Consider the following 8,335-nt stretch of genomic DNA (forward strand, 5'->3'; position numbering starts at 1 on the left):
CGGGTCCAGCAAATCTGGCAAGCACATGCGTCCTATAGCGAAAAACCTCTCAAAAAAAAAGAAAAAAAAGAAGTTCTAAGCTTTTCTGCCCTAGATCTGGAATCAAGCACTTCTCCCAGAAGCCCCTAGATTCTTTCAGTAAGTAATAGTGTTGGACCAGCCCATGGCCTGGTAGATCCCACATGGCCAGCCAAGAATTTGGAGTCTCAGACCGAGGCATGAAAAACACATGGGTGTGTGAGGCTACCTACAGCTGCAGGGACCTGTGGCTCATCCCCTCCTCCGCTAGCCTTTGGACTTCAGCTGTGTGTCTTGCAACTTTAAGATGAATTTGCACCCCTCGGGGTCCATCCAGATACTAGTTCAAGCAAACAAACTGGCCTTGCCAGATGCTAAGCTGCCTGTGGCCGCAGGGCATAGGCTGGGACTCGTAGCTCGTCCCCTCGCCCAGTAGCCTTTGGACTTCAGCTTTGTATCTTGGGACTTTCAAAACACATGGATTGGGACCAGCAGTTGGCATAATGTCTGTCTATGTCACTGGACTCTCATGTAGTCAACCGTGGTTCGAGTCCCAGGCCCAGTGGCTTAAACTCACACCGGGTACATGTGTGTGCATGCCTAAGATCCCAAGAGGAGAATGGAGGAGAAGGGATTGCGGTGTGGCCAATTTCTCTCTTTCTGTCTCTCTGTCTCTCTGTCTTTCTGGCGAGCGCATGCACCCTATAGCAAAAACCTTTCCAAAAAAAAAAAAAAAACCGTGAGTGGGTTCTTTCTCTAACTAAGGCTGGGCAGAATGGCTCCCATAAAGAAGGGTGGTAAGAAGAAGAGCTGTTCTGCCATCACCGAGGGGGTGACCCAGTAAAACACCGTCACCATTCACAAGCCCATCCATGGTGTGGGCTTCAGGAAACGTGCCCCTCGGGCACTCAAAGAAATCTGGAAATTTTCCATGAAGGAGATGGGGCTCCAGGTGTGCACATTGATACCAGGCTCAACAAAGCTGGGCCAAAGGAATAAGGAACGTCCCATATCGAATCCATGTGCGGTTGTCCAGAAAACGAAACGAGGATGAAGATTCACCCAACAAGCTCTACGCTCTGGTGACCTATGTACCTGTTACCACTTTCAAAAATCTACAGTCAATGTGGATGAGAACTAACTGCTGGTTATCAAATAAAGTGGCGAAACAAACAAGCAAACCCGTGTGTGTGTGTGTGTGTGTGTGTGTGTGTGTGTGTGAAAGCCCAAAATCCTGACAGGAGGGAGAAATGGAAGAAAAGAGATTGTAGTCATTCCCCATGGACGTGCCTTCTCCTCCCTCTGTCTCTCTATCTCCCCCTGGCAACTGCACAGGCTCTCTGACAAATAAATAGTATTGAGGAATCAAGAATTGGGCACTACGTAAGCTTATTGCTATAGGGATATCACTAAACCTAGGCCCTCTCAGTGAACAGAGCTAAGGAATTGTGCGTACGTATATTAACACACATACGCCTATTTACAATTATCTCTGTCTTTCTGTACCTGTGTGTGTGTATCAAAAGCCATGAGTTCATTCTCTCACCATTGATTCCAATCCACCACAATGTTTATTCCCCTTCCTATATTCATTCTTTTTTTAATTTTACTTATTATTACTATAATCTTAAAAATATGGAACGCTGGGCCAGCAGTTAGCGTAATGGCTAAGTCGCTGGACTCCCATGTAGTCGATTGTGGCTCGAGTCCTGGGCCCGGTGGCTTAAAACTCACGCCAGGCGCGTGTGCGTGCGTGCCTAAGATCCCGAGAGGAGAATGCAGGAGAAGGGATTGCTGTGTGGCCATGCCCCCTGGGGGGTGATTTCTCGCTTTCTGTCTCTCTGGCTCTGTCTGGTGATCGCACGAGCCCTATAGCAAAAAACTCTCAAAAAAATTTAAAAAATGGGATGCTTTATGAATTTGCAGGTCATCCTTGCAAAAGGGCCATGCTAATCTTCTCTGTATCATTCCAATTTTAGTGTATGTGCTGCCGAAGCAAGCACTTCCTGTACTCATGCTTGAACTCGTTTCACTCTGACATCATCTTCACCACTCCCCTGAAACACCTCTAATAAGATCACCACTAATCTCCATGTCTTTATAAGTGACATAGTGTTTAGCTTGACCTCTAGGAAAAATGGTTGATACTATTCTGTCTGTTTCTATTAGTCACAATTATTCAGAAGAACAGGAAAACATATATATATATATATATATATATATATATAGAGAGAGAGAGAGAGAGAGAGAGAGAGAGAGAGAGAGAAATGAGAAGGTATTTAATAGGGGAAATGTCCCTTGCAATTATTGAGTCCAAGGTGTCCCCCAGTAGGCCATCTGCATGAATCAGAAGGGCCAACAGCATGGTTCAGTTCAGTCCAAAGGTCTTGGATCCAGGAGAGCTGATGACGAAACACTCAAACTGAGGTCAAAGGCCTGAAATCCTGGGAACTTGCTAGTACAAGTCCCAGAGTCCATAGGTCAGTGATGGAGAGTTGTGATTCCCAAGAGAAGGAAAAATGAGTATCCAAACTCCAGAAGAGAGAGAGAGAGTAAATTCACCTTTCCTCTGTCTGTTGTTCGATCGGGGCCCCAAGCCTATGAGATCATGCCCTTCTGTACTGGCTGAAAATCTCTTACTCAGTCCACTGATGCAAATGCTCATCCCTTTGAGAAACACCCTCAGGGACAGACACAGAAATAGCACTTAGCAGCCATGTAGGTACCCTCAATACAATCAAGCTAACACCTAAAATTAACTATCATACTCTCCTCTTGAAGTCTATGCTACAATTTATTTTCCTGCTGTCTTACTGGCCACTTTTCAGTCTTCTTTGCAAGTTACTCTTCCTAACCTTGAATACTGATGCTTCCCTGATTTTTCCATTCCTCTTTTCTAGTCCTACTCTCCAGCTTTCTGAATAATCTAAGTATAGCTATTGGCATTGAATTGCCGTCTACGTAAAAACAATTCTAAAATCAAGATCTACAACTTAGATCTTTCCAGTGGCACCAGAATCATATATTTGATTGTCTTTTAGCCAGATTTTACCTGAATGTCTTATATGAACTTTCACTCCACAAAAGCAATTACGGTAGTTTTGTTTTTAACTTTTTGAGAAACTCCCGTACTACTTTTCTTCTTCTTTTTTTTTTTTTTTAAGAATTACATATTTTGTTTATTATTGGGACCAGCAGATGGCATAATGGTTACGGCGCTGGACTCCCTCATAGTTGACCATGGTTCGAGTCCTGGACTCAGTGGCTTAAAACTTGCACCAGGCATGTGTGCATGTGCCCAAAAATCCAAGAGGAGACTGGAGGAGAAAGGATTGTGGTGTGCCCATCCCCACTGGGGAGTTGATTTCTCACTTTCTGTCTTTCTCTAGCTCTCTGGCAAGCACAAATGCCCTACAGAAAAAAATTTTTTCAAAATAAAAAAAAAGAGAGAGAAACTATTTTATTTGTTATTATTTTAATTTACTAGAGAGAGAGGGAAAGTGAGAGAGCAAGCTGCCAGGTCTGGGGTTTAAACTGCAGTTGGCCATGTAAGAGTCAGTTCCTAAACCACCATGCCACCTAAAGACTCCCCATACTATTTTTCATAATGTTTATACTAATCTACGTCCACAACACTGTGCAAAGGTTCCATTTCTCTCTACAACCTCACCAATACTTTATTGTCTTTTTTTTAGTTTAGTTTAGTTTTTTCTTCCATAGAGAGAAAGACAAAGAGAAAAAAAGGAGAGACAGACAGACAACAGTCCCCAACAGAATCTTTAGACCACAGTCTGCTCCCCAGCTTCAGTAAGCTCCAGATCATGGGCACGTGCATTCCCAGCATATTCAAGAAGGTCTCTGGCAAGAACCTGGAACTCTCCCAGGTTAGTTAGTCAGTCGGTCAGCCTCACTGACAATTGTATTTTAGTAGTGCACACTTCTCTGTTCTCGATTGTCTTTTTGATCATTGCCATTCTAACAGCTGTGAGGTGATAGCTCATTGTGGTTTTAATTACATTTTCCTAATGATAAGTGATGTTGAGCCCCTTTTAACATAGCTTTTGGCAATTTGTATGACTTTTTATTTTTTGGAGAAATTTTTGCTATAGGGCCGGTGCACTCGCCAGAGACAGAAAGCGAGAAATCACACACACACACACACACACGCCCCAGAGGAGATGGCCATGCCACAATTCCTTCTCCTCTGTTTTCTTCTCGGGATTTTGGGCATGCATGCACACGCACCCAGTGTGAATTTCAAGCCACCAGCTCCAGGACTCGAACCGCAGCTGAACATGTGGGAGTCCAGTGCCTTATGACTTCTCGGCCCCTGTATGACTTCCTTTGAGAAATGTCTATTTAGATCTGATATTTTACCCATTTTTAGTGGAGTTGTTTGCTTTTTTTCTCTGAGTCATTTAAATTCATTATATGTTTTGGATATTAATCCTTAAGACGTGTATGATTTGTAAATATTTTACCCTATTCCATAGGTTGTCTCTTCACCCGGTTGATTGTTTTCTTGACTGTACAGCAGGTTTTTCGTTTGCTGTAATTCTACTTGTCTATTTTTGCTTTGGGATTCATATCCAAAAAATTAAATTTCCCAGACCAATGTCATGGAGCTCTCCCCCTATGTTTTCTCTAGTAGTTTTATAGTTTCAGATCTTGTATTTAAGTCTTTGATTCATTTTGAGTTGATTTTTATATATAGTTTGCGATAAGGGTCTAATTTCATTCTTTTTCACGTGGATATCCAATTTCAATAAGTTCAGTTATGACCCATCACCAGGCCTGGTTCACCTCAATAAGTCTATTTTCAAATACTCATTAAATACCACTGTTTCTCTTCAGTTTGTCTAAGACTTCAAAAATAAATGAATTAATCATTTTTCACTTATAATTAATAGTTTTTGTTTAATGATATTTCTAAAATGTGACACATATTGCTAAAAACAATACTAGTACTCATTCTAGTATCTAGTATAAATCATATTTCCCTAAAATTAGTTAGAAATTTGCATTACAAGAATTTGGGGGCCAGCCGGTGGTGTGTCATCCCAGTGGTTGACCCCAGATGGCTGACTGAGTGATCTGAGTCCCAGACCTTGCAGCTTTGAAAACATGTCAGGTGCATGTGTGTGCATACCCAAAATCCCTAAAGGAGAATGGAGAAGAAATTGAAGCATGGCCATCCCCTCAGTAGGTGCTTTCTCTCTTCTCTCTCTCTCTCTCTCTCTCTCTCTCTCTGCAGTAAGTGCACACAACCTATAGCAAAAACTTTTTTAAAAAATAAAGTACCAACTATATGAGTAAAATCATCTTGAATATTACTTTTATTACAGTTACAAGTTGTCCTGAGTTGCCTAAATAATCAGAGATCTGAGCTTCATTCATGATTCCACTATTCAACCCATATATTTCCTCCTCTAGGGACAATCAACTTCCAAGTCCCAGAAATTCTACAGCCTACTAACCCTCATTTCCTTATTGTTGTGCTACTGCTCTGGACCACCATTCTCTTATCTTTGGGTCACTGCAGCTGCCTAGTAACTGGTTTTACTTTCCCTGTCTTGCTTAGTCATACAATTTCTACACTGCAGAGTATTCTTTCTAAAATTTAAATCTGGTTAAATCACTTTTCTGTTAAACTCTCCCTTTTGTGCTTCATAGGATATTATTAAGAAAATGAGGGACCAGCAGTTAACGTAATGGCTATGTCGCTGGACACCCATGTAATCAACCGCAGTTCAAGTCCCAGACCCGGTGGCTTAAACTCACGCCGGACACGTGTGTGTGCGTGCCCAAGATCTCAAGAGGAGAATGGAGGAGAAGGGATTGCAGCATGGCCATCCTCCCGGGGGGGGATTTCTCACTTTCTATCTCTCTGTCTCTCTCTGTCTGTCTGGTGAGCGCACGCGCCCTATAGCAAAAAAAAAGAAAAGAAAAGAAAATGAAAAAGACATAGTTTTGTTTGTTTGTTTTTACTAGAGGGTGAATGTGCTCACTAGAGAGACAGAAATGGAGAGGAGAAAGCACCCCCCCCCATGGAGACTGGTCACTGCAATCTCTTCTACTTCGATCTCTCTTCAAGATTTTGGGCGCACACACATACATAGTCCTGGCATGTTTCTCAAGCCTTGAGGTCCATGACTTGAACCATGCAGTCAGCCATGCGGGATATGGCTGCCTTAACCAACAGGCCACAGAGCTGGCCTTAAAATAGAAATATATTGCAAATCATATATCTAATAAGAGATATATTTAGAAAAATAAAGAAATATTACAACTCAATAATAAAAACACAGATAGGGACCAGGAGATGGTATAATGGTTGTGTCACTGGACTCCCATGTTGATGGCAGTTCAAGTCCCAGACCCAGTGACTTGAAACTCACGTTGGGCATGTGTACATGTGTGCCCAAACTCCTGAGAGGAGAATGGAGGAGAAGGAATTGCAGCATGGCCATCCTCCTAGGGGGTGATTTCTTGTTTCTGTCTCTCTGGCAAATACACTCACTTTACAGCAAAAATCTCTTTAAAATAAATAAATAAGGGGACCAGCAGTTAGCATAACCAGTTAGAGATAGAAAGCGAGAAATCACCCCTCAGGGGGGATGGTCACGCTGCAATCCCTTCTCCTCCATTCTCCTCTCGGGATCTTGGGCACGCACGCACACACGCCCGGCTTGAGTTTAAGCCACCGGGTCCAGGACTCGAACCGTGGTGAGTTACATGGGATTTCAGCAACATAGCCATTACGCTAACTACGGGTCCCTCCTCCAGTTGTTTATCCTATGCTGTGCATGTGGGGACACACCGAGCATGTAAGCCACCAGGGCTGAGAATCAAACCTTGATGGACCAAATGGGACCTAGCTTCTTCTGTACAGTGTTTAACCACTCTACTAAGGATGGACCTACCCACGTGCTTCTGATGTGCTGACATTTGAAGAACTTTGTTGACCCTGGGGCAACTGCCCCTCCCAGGATTAGGCAACTCCTAGAAAGAGCACAAAGGACTTGCCTTTAAGTATCACTTTCATTCTGGCCACACCTCCTCTAGAGGACTGTTACAGTTCAGGCCAGGATTCCCCTGCCCCAATCATCCCAAGACCAGTTACCAGCACCCATAGTCAGCCACGTGGGACCCAGCTGCCTTAACCTCAAAGCCATCTGCTGGCCCGTAAGGATGATTTTAATCTGAAGAATCTGAGTTCTGAAATTCTTTATCTGCCTAAAAGCAGAGCCTCAGTTGTCATAGGTCTCCTCCCCAGGAGCAGTCTTGGCACCACACCCAGAAAGACTGTGTCACCAACTTCCTGATCTTCCATCTGTTTCCTAAAAGCCTAGTTCTCATTCCTCAACTTCATGGGTGCTGTGTTTCCCTCTCCTTCCTTTTGCCCTATTCAGGTGGGATATAAGCTCTCAAAACAGAACTCTTCTGAGTATTCACTTCTTTCTGTCACTCTTATGCACATAACATTAAAAATTAATCATTTGTGGGGCCGGCAGGTGGCATGGTGATTAAGGGCACTGGACTCCCACATGGCCGACCACGGTTTGAGTCCTGGACCTGGCAGCTTGCTTTCTCCCTTCCTCTCTGTCTCTCTCACTCTGGCCCTTTCTGGTCAAATTCAAATAAATAAATAAATGTGAAATAAAATCATTCTTTTTAAGATAATAATAATAATTGGCATGCCTTTTTTCCTGTTAACCTGCCTTTTGTCAGCTTTTATGCTCCCCAATCACCGGTCACTTAACCTAACAGGGTAGAGGAAAAACTTTTTACCCCTTAACAGAGTAAAAAAATAGGTGGCCAACCAGAAGGTGTGATGGTTGGGGTGAGTGGATTCCACATGCCTGAGTGCACAGTTCAAGTCCCAGACCCAGTGACTTAAAAAGCACACTGAGCACATATGCATGTGTGCCCAAAATCCCAAGAGAATGGAAGAAAAGAAATTGCCACGTGGCCACCTTCCTGAGGTGGGGGATTCTCGCTTTCCATTCCTCTCTCTCTTCTCTCTCTCTCACTGTCTCTGGCCAGTGTGTGTGCTCTATAGCAAAAAAAAAAAAAAAAGCTTACAGCCATGATACACTAAATATCGATGAAAACACAAGCAGTTTTATTTTTAAAATAACCAATTATTTGTGGGGCACAGAAATGGTTAATTACCTGTTGATTATACCACGTATAGTATTCTCAACTGGACTGGTCTGAGAAGTATTTCATGTTAGGTAAATTCCCTTTTCTTTTTTTTTTAGAGGTTTTTCCTATAGGGCACATGTGCTCACCAGAAAGACAAAGAGAGATAGAA

The 8,335-nt window shown here is 43.0% G+C and overlaps 1 non-coding gene across 1 annotated transcript; it reads right to left on the reverse strand.

Moving 5' to 3' along the window:
- Window positions 1-1,914: 1,914 nt before the first annotated feature.
- On the reverse strand, window positions 1,915-2,021 carry LOC114006307 (U6 spliceosomal RNA). The gene has a single exon (XR_003548043.1). It is a non-coding gene; the product is annotated as a U6 spliceosomal RNA (small nuclear RNA).
- Between the last annotated feature and the right edge of the window lie 6,314 nt (window positions 2,022-8,335).

Source organism: Tupaia chinensis, unplaced genomic scaffold (genome assembly GCF_000334495.1).
Source record: "Tupaia chinensis unplaced genomic scaffold, TupChi_1.0 Scaffold146907_1, whole genome shotgun sequence".
NCBI classification, from domain to species: Eukaryota; Metazoa; Chordata; class Mammalia; order Scandentia; family Tupaiidae; genus Tupaia; species Tupaia belangeri.